We start from the raw sequence: 12,190 nt of genomic DNA on the forward strand, positions 1-12,190 counted from the left end.
CCTGCCTTTCACCTTTCTTCTGTCTCTCTCTTTCTCTTTTTCACGATCTCGATATTTTTCAGAAATCACTGTCATTGTTTATTTCGCAGCTTTACGTTGCTGTTTCATAGTTTCACACATTGTTCAACTTCCTTTCTCCTCCTTTTTCTTTGTGCTTACCTTGGGGTTTCGTTGTATATATATACTCTCTTCTTTTCATAATTGTTTTTTATTGATAATGTTTCTGTTTTTTGCTTATATTTTCCTGTAGTGCTCTTGCGATGCTCTTACCAATTGAGCTACCACGACGCCGTTTTCCCATCCGCTTTCTGCGGTATTTATGTTTATCTACTAGAACTAACCCTGGGGGTGTTATCCAATGCCACCACTCAGAAGCCTTGGCGGCGGATGTGTAACATCCTTTCTGCCACAGGCGTCACGTGTACGTGAAATTCTTGGATGAAGACAACTGGTCAACAAACCCACACATGCTACCTGAAGGCACCAATGCTGCCGGATTCGGGACTCTCGCTATGTAATTAAAGAGAAGAAAGGAAACCCAGGCGCCCGCTTTTGTTAGTCAGGTCAAAAGAAGCCAACAAACAAAGGCACTAAGGATAGCATAGGGGAAATTACTTGTACTTATTATTCCAATTAAGTAAATGATAAATTAATGGAAGTGAAAGTGGACGAAAATCAACTGACCGCAGGTGGGACACGAACCCGCGTTTTCGCATTCCGCGTGCGATACTCTTACCAACTGAGCTACCGCAGCGCCGCTTTCCCCATCTGCTTTCCGAGGTATTTATGTTTATCTACTAAAAGTAACCCTGGGAGTGTTAGCCAGTGCCACCGCTAGCAAGCCTTGGTGGCGGATGTGGAACGTGTGTTCTGCCGCAGGCGCCACGTGTACGTGAACTTTTTGGGTGATGACAACTGGTCAATAAATCCACACAGAGCTGCAGCGATGGCGTAGAGGCAGAGCATGCGCCTCGCGTGCAAGAGGACCGTGGTTCAAATCCCGGTGCCGTGCAATTTTCACCGGATTAAAAGAAAAATCCCCGTGTTGATAAAATTGCATAAACCGGCCTAGAGTGCGGCCTGATCCCGGTGACCAGAACCGGTAACACACTCCCTCACCAGAGCAGGATTGGCCACCCTGGTGCAGTACTTGGCCACCAACCTCCTATATGAATACAACAATCAAACCCCGGCCCTCAGTCTCCAACAGCTGCGAAGCAACTGACCACGGTGGCGGTCAGACCTGTGACGCAGCAGAGGGTGCTAAGAATCTCTGGATGCGGACAGGCCGCCATTGGAAGCTGAAGCTGGCAACATTTAACGCTAGAACGTTATCTAGTGAGGCGAGTGTAGCAGTGCTATTGGATGAATTAGCGGTCATTAAATGGGATATAATAGGGCTCAGTGAGGTTAGGAGGACAACTGAATCATATACAGTGCTAAAAGGCGGGCACGTCCTGTGCCACCAGGGCTTAGCGGAGAGACGAGAACTGGGAGTCGGATTCCTGATTAATAAGGATATAGCTGGTAACATGCAGGAATTCTGTAGCATTAATGAGAGGGTGGCAGGTCTTGTTGTGAAACTTAATAAGAGGTACAAATTGAAAGTCGTAAAGGTCTACGCGCCTACATCCAATCATGATGACCAGCAAGTCCGAAGCTTCTATGAAGACGTGGAATCGGCGATGGGTAAAGTCAATGCAAAATACACTATACTGATGGGCGACTTCAATGCCAGGGTAGGCAAGAAGCAGGCTGGAGACAAGTCAGTGGGGGAATATGGCATAGGTTATAGGAATAGCAGGGGAGAGTTATTAGTAGAGTTTGCAGAACGGAATATTTTGCGGATAATGAATACCTTCTTCTGCAAGTGGTATAACCGGATAACCTGCAAGAAAGCCTTGGGAGCTATGCAAAGTGGGAAGGCAGCTGGGGAGGATCAGGTAACAGCAGATTTGTTGAAGGATGGTGGGAACACTGTCCTAGAAAGATTGGCCGCCCTATATACACAGTGCCTCATGACCTCGAACGTACCGGAATCTTGGAAGAACGCTAACATAATCCTAATCCATAAGAAAGGGGACGCCAAAGACTTGAAAAAATTATAGACCGATCAGCTTACTGTCCGTTGCCTACAAGGTATTTACTAAGGTAATCGCAAATAGAATAAGGAATACCTTAGATTTCTGTCAACCAAGGGACCAGGCAGGATTCCGTAAAGGCTACTCAACAATAGACCATATTCACGCTATCAATCAGGTGATAGAGAAATGTGCGGAATATAACCAACCCTTATATATAGCCTTCATTGATTACGAAAAAGCATTTGATTCAGTCGAAACCTCAGCAGTCATGGAGGCATTACGGAATCAGGGTGTAGACGAGCCGTATGTAAAAATACTGAAAGATATCTACAGCGGCTCCACAGCCACCGTAGTCCTCCATAAAGAAAGCAACGAAGTCCCAATATAGAAGGGCGTCAGGCAGGGAGATACGATCTACCTCCTACCTCCTGTAAACACAGCGTGTTTACAGGAGGTATTCAGAGACCTTGATTGGTAAGAATTGGGGATAAAAGTTAATGGAGAATACCTTAGTAACTTGCGATTCGCTGGTGATATTCCCTTGCTTAGTAACTCAGGGGACCAATTGCAATGCATGCTCACTGACCTGGAGAGGCAAAGCAGAAGGGTGGGTCTAAAAATTAATCTGAAGAAAACTAAAGTAATGTTTAACAGTCTCGGAAGAGAAAAACAATTTACGATAGGTAGCGAGGCACTGCAAGTGGTAAGGGAATACATCTACTTAGGGCAGATAGTGACCGCAATTCCGAATCGTGAGACTGAAATAATCAGAAGAATAAGAATGGGCTGGGTTGCGTTTAGCAGGCATCCTCAGATCATGATCGAACAGCAGGTTGCCATTATCCCTCAAGAGAAAAGTGTATAACAGCTGTGTCTTACCAGTACTCACCTACGGGGCAGAAACCTAGATTAATCCCTTTCGGCTTACGAAAAGGGATCTACTTAAAGGGACACTAAAGGTTACCAGAAAGTCAAGTTAAAGTGATAAAGCAATGCTCTAGAACGTCTAAGGCGTCAATATAATCGCAAACAGAGCTTTAGTGACCGAGAAATTGAGGTAAATGCATGACACGATTTGAGACCCCCAGCGACATTCCGGTACTAGCCCGATGACGAAAGCACTCCTCATCATAATTTATGTCACTAGTACTCAACTACTCGTATTAAAAAGATAATTTCATTAGATTTTAAGACGCAAGAAAATGCTACTTGTCTACTTCTATTCGATTCTAAGAAAAAATAGTATTTTGACGTTACCCTTGAATAGTATGGGTGATCGAAAGGTTTCGTTTTCGCTCGACTCTGCGCGCTCGACTTTGCGCCGCGCGCGCTTTGGAGTTTCAGTTGTTTCTTTATCGTGTCGTGCTGCGGTGGTCCTGCTGGCTCGCGAAACTTGCATTTGGAACAAGCAGCGAGAATGCCACGTCCATGCGATGTCATGGGATGCGCGAACGGTCCGCGGAACTTGGCCAAGGGCAGTTGCAGCGGCGAATCCAATGTTACGTATCACTGTGTGCCAACGACTGAACCTCTCCGTTCGAAGTGGTTAAGTTCCGTACCTCTGCCACAGCGCGCTGGCAAAGAGCCGAGAAATCACGTAGTGTGCTCGCTGCACTTTCGTCCAGAGTATTACGAGCTCAACGCCGACTTACTGAAGTCGCGTGAAGTGCCTTTCAAAGCAGGCCGTCGTCGTAGTAGTACGCAACGACGCCGTTAGCGCGAGCCCTCAACAGCAGGTCACGTTCATCAGTGCTTAAATCGCCGATGAACGAGCCCAGCATCGCGAGCTAATGTGTCGTTGTCAGGGTCATCCATTGCAACGAGCGTCGAAGTTAGCGTCATGGAATAAAGAACCAGCTTATCGTCGTGCGCTTTCCCTTCCGCTAGCCACCACAGTTCCTCTTTCGCGCTACTGTCGGCTCTGTCTTGGCCCTGTTTCTGGCCGCGCGTTTGCGTTTTGTGCAGAAAAGCCTTAGCGCCGTCTGCGGGAGCCGTTTTACTATGGTTTTACTCACCGACGGCGCAACGTCACTATGAGACCATGACGTCAATACTCCTCGATCGGAGGGCGGGTGATTTGAACTGTGCTAGAGGTACGAGGACGCTACAGAACGCATTTTCTCTTAAAATAAGTCTCTTCTTCGCACGAAACAAGCGTTTCGAGGCTTCTGGGATTGTATTTCAACAGTCCACGTTGACTTAATATTAACCTTTAGTGTCCCTTTAAATTGAGGACGACGCAACAAGCTATGGAAAGAAGAATGATGGGTGTAACGTTAAGGGGGGGGGGGATAAGAAAAGAGCCGATTGGATGAGGGAACAAGCGCGAAATCAAGGAAAATAAATGGACATGGGCAGGGCATGTAATGAGGAGCGAAGATAACCGATGGTCATTAAGGGTTACGTGTTACGGACTGGATTCCAAGAGAAGGGAAGCGTAGCAGGGGCGCCAGCAAGTTATGTTGGCGGTTGAGATTAAGAAGTTTGCAGGGACAACATGGCCACAATTAGCACATGACCGGGGAAGTTAGAGAAGTATGGGAGAGGCCTTTGTCCTGCAGTGGGCGTAGCCAGGTTGATGCTGACAAGATGCAGGCAAATGTGCTTATCAATCATACCTTACTCTAATGGACGACGGTGCTATGCGCACATACTTTGAGCATGAGCTGTATACTCACTTGGGCTGTATAATCTGTACAATCGGCCTCTGGTACTTTTACAGATCCGGCTGGTAATAGTTGATTCCGATCCCTGTATTAGTGCGTCCGGGATGGCGGAAGTCTCAACACTTTCGTGGAATTCAGGAACATCACAAGGAAACCAAAGAATTTATTGACGTGACGGTTGCAGGTATGTGAAGAGAGCCTGTACCATTGAGTAATAAATATTTTCTCACTAAATTCTAGAAGTCGTTATAAGAGCTGTAGCAGGTGGCGAAAGTGCCTTGCGGAGTCGTACAGAAAATTTCTGCACGAAATTCCTGCATGTTTGCTGCGCCACAATTTATGGCGCCTAGAAGCATGGCAGCTTAATTACCCGGACGTAGAGGGATTTTTTGTCGTTGCTCATGGCTGTTTCAAATAGCAGTAGGGTTACCACAAGCAATTTGGGGACTGTTTTAGTGTATCAAGGTAGACGTGCTAAATGGTCGACCCGGAGCCTCCAGGAAAGCGTGAGAAAACTTCCAATATTTCTAACCGAACGCTGTGCTGAGAAAAAATAATGATAAATAAATAAAAACGTAAGAAATAAAAGGGGAATCTTATAGGCCTTCAACTTTGCAGGAAAATGCACATGCCATGGCACTTTTGACATGTTGCTACAGCGAATAGGACACAGTTAATAACTGCTTAAGTATGCCTAATCAGCGCCTATAGAAGGGAGAGGCATACGCGTCGGGGCCGTCGCGCGTAGCGGGAAGCGGAGTGATCCTTAGTGGCTCCTTCATTGGGTAACAGTAGTGGTGTGAGCAGTTGCGTGATGCACGACGTCATTTGTGTGGGGATGCAAAGTACGGGCTTCCAAACAGTCGACTCTTTCCAAACATCAGTAACTATCTAAGATGGTTTTTCTTGCATTAAGCATCAGCAGTCATGCCAAGTGCATACTGGCCGGCGTGCAGCTCTCTATGACTAATCAGTAAGATATATATATATATATATATATATATATATATATATATATATATATATATATGGTTTCCTTGTGATGTTCCTGAATTCCACGAAAGTGTTGAGACTTCCGCCAGCCCGGACGCACTGATACAGGGATTGGAATAAACTATTAACAGCTGGGTCTGTAAAAGGAGCAAAGGCCGATTGTACAGATTATACAGCATAAGTGAGTATACAGCTCATGCTCAAAGTATATGCGCATAGCACCGTCGTCCATTATAGCAAGGTATGAATGATAAGCACATCTGCCTGCATGTTGTATCCCAATATAAAGTCACTTGATATATATCATATGGTATCAAAGACACTTCATATATATCGTACAGTATGAAACTAATTATCTTTCAGCAGTAAGGCGGCTAACTGACGGCAAAAGTCACCAGTTGCAATTCCGAAGGAGTAACTCACCCGTCTAATCTGGACTCGTAATTTTCTTCATACTTATTGTTCCGTTAAGTCGACCGTGATAGACGTTCCTACGCAAAGCTGAGGCAATTTTTTTTTCGTGCGGAGGGTAGGGAATGAGAGTGAGGTGGGAGGAGGGGAGGGCTGGTATACGTAATAGGCTAAAGTAGGCAATTGGTCGTAGTTCTTCACGCCGATGCAACAGAAGTCGGCTACGTGCAGAAATGGGTCATGCTGATACTTTAACTGTTACGACAGCTAACCAGCATTCTTTATTGTAGATGTATAGTAGGGCAGTCTTCGTGCGGGCTATAATATTGCTTGGTGTTGGCTGTAGTTGAGGGCCTTCTCCCCCGTCTTACTCCTTGACGAGCTTTACCAGGATGTAAAGCCGGTACTGCAAAGGTTAACTATTTTACTGTGCCGAGGAGCACCTCTCTAGCTACTTTGCTTTTCTTGCAGTTCGCATTTCATTAATCTACCCACACACGTTTGTGCACTCGGAGACAAAGTGCCGAGGCGTCTCACACACACATCAGAAAGGCGTGAGGCAATCTTGCCGGACACACCACTTTGTTTCTTTTCGCGCGTCAGTGCTCCTCGTTTGGGGCTTGCCATTTTTTACTTGGCCCCGGCGGGCGCTCCTGCCGCGGCGGCACGTTTTACAGCGCCGTCAAAGTGGCCGCGCATTCAGCCGAGTGTATCGGCGTTTGTTCGCGGAAGCCAGCCACTTTTTGGGCTGCCCACGCTCCAATGAGCCACGCGAGAAAGGGCGGCGAGGCTGCTTTTCACAGTTTCACGAGTTCGCATCGCTTACGCGATGAGGTATTAAATTACGTCGAGGTATCGGCAGCCTAGCGAGACTGATGTTCGCCGTGCCGTTGCTTCGAGCCGCTTATTTTTGCTTTTCTCTCGGGAAACGCCGGGCGCGAGGCGCGGGGGAAAATTAATGTGCCTGAGCCAAAACGGCTTTTGGCTCCGGCTCGCTCGGCGGTATATTCTCAGCGGCGGCCGGCCGAACCTCTCCACGACCCGATGGTATATCTGCAGATCTCCACTGGGCTTATAGAAAAAGAGAAACACCGATGTATATGTATGATAGAAGGCGCGCAGAAGTTGCCGCTGGGTGGCCAGCGGCGCGAAACGGATTGCTTTCGTGACAGTGTCCCGCTGTCGTCGCAGGCGAGGTTGCCAGGATACGCGCAGCTTGTAACTGCGTCACGTGGCCCCCGCGCTGCCGCAGTGGCCGAGGCGGAGGCCGCGCGGCCTCTCGGGCATGCCAATTCGGCGTGGACGTGACTCGGCCGCACAGTTTGCTCGCGCAGCGCGCGAACTTTATGGCCGGCCCGATGTGTTTCGCGTTACGAGACTCATTAGTGGCGCGGGCGCCGCTTGGCCGACCGAACCCATTGATTACCCATGGGAGGCCGTCGCCGTTGTTCTGGCTCCGCGAGCCGATGGCGATGTTTGCTCACCGCTGCACGTTCAAAACCGCGGCACAAGGTCGCCCAGCGCGGTGTCTGACCACTTTCTGCTAAACGAGGAACCATGAGCTCAGGTTCTTCAAAATAACCACGCGGGAACAAGGAAGACCAAGACAACCGGCACAGTGGCACAGCTAACACGGAATCGCAGCTTGGCGATCGTCGCTTAGGCCGCACATTTCTTCGCGACTCCTATAGAAGGAGCCAAATTGCTATAGTTAAAATGCTATATTTAAAAGTCGGAACACACGTCGTTATTGCGTGATTTGAAACAGCGTGGGAGCATTCGTTCTCCTAATTTCTACGTCGTTCTTGTCATCACTTTTTGTCCCATGCCAATTTTCTATGATGTGCTGTAGCAAACTGGTCAACCGGACTGTGACATACTGACATATGTATCTATGGAATAATTTTCTTGCCAGGTAAATAGTGGGCAAGGTGCTCAGGTAAGAAGCACTAACTTGCGATAGCAAATATCTTGGGACCGTAAATTCCAATAAGCATCTGAAGCTTCATTATTCACTATGTTGATATAAAGGCATTCGATCTAAACCTGCGCGCATTGTTTCGTGAAGCTTTTGTAGTGACACACAGCTGCTCCACGTGTAGCTTTTCGCAGCAAGTGCCCTAGGAGAAGAGACTCGCATGCAAACATCAAAGAAACTTAATTTTATATCATCACCATCATCATCATCATCATCACCATCATCCTGTTAACGCCCACTGCAGGGCAAAGGCCTCTCCCACACTGCTCCAACAACCCCGGTCATGTACTAATTGTGGCCATGTTGTCCCTGCAACTTCTTAATCTCATCCGTCCACCTAAGTTTCTGCCGCGCCCTGCTACGCTTCCCTTCCCTTGGAATCCAGTCCGTAACCCTTAATGACCATCGGTTATCTTCCCTCCTCATTACATGTCCTGCCCATGCCCATTTATTTTTCTTGATTTCAACTAAGATGTCATTAACTCGCGTTTGTTCCCTCACCCAATCTGCTCTTTTCTTATCCCTTAACCCATCATTCTTCTTTCCATAGCTCGTTGCGTCGTCCTCAATTTAAGTAGAACCCTTTTCGTAAGCCTCCAGGTTTCTGCCCCGTCGGTGAGTACTGGTAAGACACAGCTATTATACACTTTTCTCATGAGGGATAATGGCAACCTCCTGTTCATGATCTGAGAATGCCTGCCAAACGCACCCCAGCCCATTCTTATTCTTCTGATTATTTCCGTCTCATGATCCGGATCCGCCGTCACTACCTGCCCTAAGTAGATATATTCCCTTACCACTTCCAGTGCCTCACTGTATACCTATTGTAAATTGCTGTTCTCTTCCGAGACTGTTAAACATTACTTTAGTTTTCTGCAGATTAATTTTTAGACCCACTCTTCTGCATGCCTCTCCAGGTCAGTGAGCATGCATTGCAATTGGTCCCCTGAGTTACTATGCAAGGCAATATCATCAGCGAATCGCAAGTTACTAAGGTATTCTCCATTAACTCTTATCCCCAATTCTTCCCAATCCAGGTATTTGAATACCTCCTGTAAACACGCTGTGAATAGCATTGGAGAGATCGTATCTCCCTGCCTGACGCCTTTCTTTATTGGGATTTTGTTGCTTTCTTTATGGAGGACCACGGTGGCTGTGGAGCCGCTATAGATATCTTTCAGTATTGTTACATACGGCTCGTCTACACACTGATTCTGTAATGCCTTCATCAGTGCTGAGGTTTCTACAGAATCAAACGCTTTCTCGTAATCAATGAAAGCTATATATAAGGGTTGTTTATATATTTCGCACATTTCTCTATGACCTGATTGATAGTGTGAATATGGTCTATTGTTAAGTAGCCTTTACGGAATCCTGACTGGTCCTTTGCTTCACATCAGGCAGGATTCCGTAAAGGCTACTCAACAATAGACAATTTTATATACATTTCATTAATACCCTTTACTCCAGTACAGCGTAGCCAGCTGGTTTTACGATTGCTAAACGCCCGGTCTTTCCTTCTCCTCTCTCTCTCTCTCTTTATCTATCTATCTATCTATCTATCTATCTATCTATCTATCTATCTATCTATCTATCTATCTATCTATCTATCTATCTATCTATCTATCTATCTATCTATCTATCTATCTATCTATCTATCTATCTATCTATCTATCTATCTATCTATCTATCTATTATTCTAGATTTTGGTACCCCTCCCCCCTCTCTCTCTCTTTATCGGTTTTCATTTCACTTTCACTATTTGGACCTTAAAGGCTCGTGCTCGTATAAGGACGAGGAAGAAGACGGTAAAACTCAGAGAGGCATCACATAAAGGTGCGTCCTGGTTCGGCAGTGTTCAGGGAACAAAAGGAGAGTGGAAATGTCAAAAAATAAACAAGGAAACGCTTCGTCCTTCTCCCTAGATGAGCAACGAGTACATTCCTCAGAGAAACTCGCTGAGTCCTACTTCCTCTGTAGGAGGTTTCCAAGATGACTTCGATTCTCACTCGCTTGGAGCATGCATGGAAGCAAGAAATCGCCCTTTCTTACCATGCGCAGTGTGTCACTCATGCTTAGGGTGAACGCTTGGCGTGGCGTACCCAGAGCCGTGTCCGTTCGGCGTTGTCACCGAGCCGGCACCGGCGGCCACCCTCGCCGGTTAGAACCTATCACGCGCGGAGGCGTCGATCGGGCATCCCGCCGCGGCGTCTTGGGGGGGCCACCAAGGCGAAGCGCGTCGCAGCGGCAGAAGGGGCGTGGTCACGCTGGTCGGCACATCTACCCGAGATGTGATGGGCGAACCGTGTTGGCACGTGAAAGTGCATGTGACAGGAGCACCTCCTGTAGGCCAGCTCATTAACCCTTTACTTGTCATGCGACAACGCGACGCGAAAACGGTCGCGAGCGGGGCTCCCCCTCGCCCGTCTAATTGGATGCGACAGAAACGGAACCTTTTCTTGGTGGTCGTCCGGTTCATTAATATTCAACGATGTGTCTGGCGGTCGGCCGGCCCGTGACGGATTCTGATGGATGACACGCGGCCACACACACCTCTCTCCTTCCAGAGGGACCGCGTGCCCCGCGGCGCGACGCAGATGAGTCGGCGCGATACAGGGCGGCCCCACAGCCTGAGAAATAGATCTGTCCGGCACCGAGAACCTGTCATTGTCGCCATGAATGCGAAATACGGCCCGCAGCGCTGTCCAGCCCGCCTGGGCCGCGCCGAGAGGCTGTTGAGGGCACGTTGAGCGCCGAGAAAGCTGCTCCCGCCGCTGTCATCCCGTGCCGCCTTGGACGCTCACAGTGCCTTGGCTATCCGCGGCTACGCTCAGTGCGGTCTGTACCTACGTCACGCTCGTTCCAGACTTCGCGCATGCTCGTGTTCGACGCCTGTGGCACTGTCGGCCGCACCTAGACGCCGTCAATAAGTGCGCCAGCTCCCCGGCCTTTCCTTAGCACATAAGTGGAGGAAAGAAAGAGAGAGAAATAAACAAGTAATTAGGTAATGCGGTTGAAGGCATGTGTTTGTACACAGAGGGTTGCTCGGGTTTCTATGTGAATGACAGTTGTGATCTTACCAGTAAATTCTCGGCGCAGTGTTACCAAATGGTTACCGAATGCCCACCATGAACAAGTAGAACCAAAGTCGCAGAGATCATGCTACGGTTAAGGTTAATGGTACGTACTCGTAATCGAACGGGAGTTGCAACGCTGTAAAATTCAAGGCGCACACAAGCCAACTCTATCTTGTGCGGGTATATATCAAATGAACAAACGTGCTTTTACGGACTTTATCTATGTACAGGGTTTCCAATACCTTTAGTTGCGGTATATTCACAGTCTCACACTCTGCGAGGAAGACTTGTGTCATTGTAGGTCTGTATTTCTCTCTTTTGTATCATCCATTTGCTCTTCCCACTTATCACTTCCTACTTTATGTAGCAACTGCATCTTAGGCCTTCATTGTAGTGCACAGCGAGTACTACAGGCAACCGTGCGACACTTCCCAGTTTCTGCAATTTTGCACCATTCCCGCCTATAGCTATTCACAAATACACGTCCCAAGAGAGATTTTTTTACTGGCCATGAATGGAGTACTGAGCGAGCTGGATTTTTTGATAGTGTCATGTTGTTTCTTTTGTAAAGTTGTATATTTAATTGGCACACGTTTTTAATGAGCCTTCAGTTGGAAGACAGCTCGTGTCGTCCGTGCGTTTTCTTTGTCTCTCTCTTTTTGAGCTGTAAATCATGAGTCATATCTATTACAGTGTAATTTATCACTCTCCTTCAACCACTCATTAAATATCTGGTTCCGAATTAGGCACATGGAGTGGAGGTCACTATGGACGCAGGAGGTATGATATAGTCACATCGTCAATACGAGCAAATAGGCAGGGTGAATAAAGCACTCCCTATGATGTGTTTGCTTCTGCAGCGTTCGGGGTTGAACACAACGTGTTATTACATAGAATTAGACGAGCCGAAAGTGCGGTATGCTCTTGCTCAGAATCAGAAAAATATATTGAACACCTGTTGTTGTACTGCAGTGTTGATGC

Source organism: Dermacentor andersoni, chromosome 1 (genome assembly GCF_023375885.2).
Source record: "Dermacentor andersoni chromosome 1, qqDerAnde1_hic_scaffold, whole genome shotgun sequence".
Lineage (NCBI taxonomy): Eukaryota > Metazoa > Arthropoda > Arachnida > Ixodida > Ixodidae > Dermacentor > Dermacentor andersoni.